Genomic DNA, 1,601 nt, shown 5'->3' on the forward strand with positions numbered 1-1,601 from the left:
ATTTATTTCTCACAATTCTGATTTATATCTCACAATTCTGATTTAGATCTCACAATTCTGATTTACATCTCACAATTCTGATTTATATCTCACAATTCTGATTTATTTCTCACAATTCTGATTTATTTCTCACAATTCTGATTTATATCTCACAATTCTGATTTAGATCTCACAATTCTGATTTACATCTCACAATTCTGATTTATATCTCACAATTCTGATTTACATCTCGCAATTCTGATTTACATCTCGGAATTCTGATTTACATCTCGCAATTCTGATTTACATCTCACAATTCTGATTTATATCTCACAATTCTGATTTATATCTCACAATTCTGATTTATATCTCACAATTCTAATTTATATCTCACAATTCTGGTTTACTTCTCACAATTCTGATTTATATCTCGATTCTGATTTACATCTCACAATTCTGATTTACATCTCACAATTCTGATTTATTTCTCACAATTCTGATTTATATCTCACAATTCTGATTTATATCTCACAATTCTAATTTATATCTCACAATTCTGGTTTACTTCTCACAGCAATTCTGATTTATATCTTGCACTATTATATTTTAAAATGAGTATTGAATAAAAATACAGTTATTTTTATAGTACACCTAAAAATGCAACTAAAAAAATAAAATAATTATTTATTAAAATTATAGTATTATTGCACTATTTATTTCGTTTATTTTTTAAATAAAATAATAAGAAAATTAAAAAATAAAGTGTGATAATACTATTATATTTTAAAATGAGTATTAAATAAAAATAGTTATTTTTATACTAAACTTAAAAATACAATGCTAATATTTACATTTACTTTTTCTTTACTTTTTTATTTTTCATATGCACCTCTGTTTATAGCAGATTTAAAATGTTCAATGCAATGTGAAAATTCAAATACAGCACTGTTTTTTACTAAATTCAAGCAAGGAAGAATGAGATTAAATCTTGTACACTTCTATGCACCAGTATAACCACACGCAGTCATAAACATCAATATTTATTGTGAAGCTAGTCTAAAAGACATGCTGTGCAGAAAATGTAATACCCATATAAACAGCATAATATAATCATATACATATCCATGAATGAGAGGAATGTGCATTATATGCTCCAGCACTAATGGCTGCTGTAGGTTGTTCAGTGTGTTTTGTCTTGTTTATGCAGTTCTTCAGACGTCCACATGGTGGCGACACAGTAACGCTCTTCACCTGTCTTCACTCAGGACTGGTAAACTGAGACGCTGTGTGTTAAAGGCATTTTACTGCAGGACACTAAAACCTCTTCTGTTGAGTCTGAACGAGACAGCAGTGTTAACCAGATGAAGTGTTTAGTTAGTATCAGGGATGTTTGTGTGTGTGGTTTATTCTCCTGTTTGTCGCTGACGGTCTAGTTCAACATCATGAACAACCTCAACCTCCCCAAACACAAGAAAATAGGTGGAGTATCACTTTATTTATGATCAGCTACAACCAACTGCTGAGATTCATCCGTATTTGTGACCCTGCAGTACAAAAGCAGTCTTAAGTCGCTGGGGTATATTTGTAGCAATAGCCAAAAATACATTGTATGGGTCAAAATT

Source organism: Sinocyclocheilus anshuiensis, unplaced genomic scaffold (assembly GCF_001515605.1).
Source record: "Sinocyclocheilus anshuiensis isolate Anshui unplaced genomic scaffold, SAMN03320099.WGS_v1.1 scaffold1312, whole genome shotgun sequence".
NCBI classification, from domain to species: Eukaryota; Metazoa; Chordata; class Actinopteri; order Cypriniformes; family Cyprinidae; genus Sinocyclocheilus; species Sinocyclocheilus anshuiensis.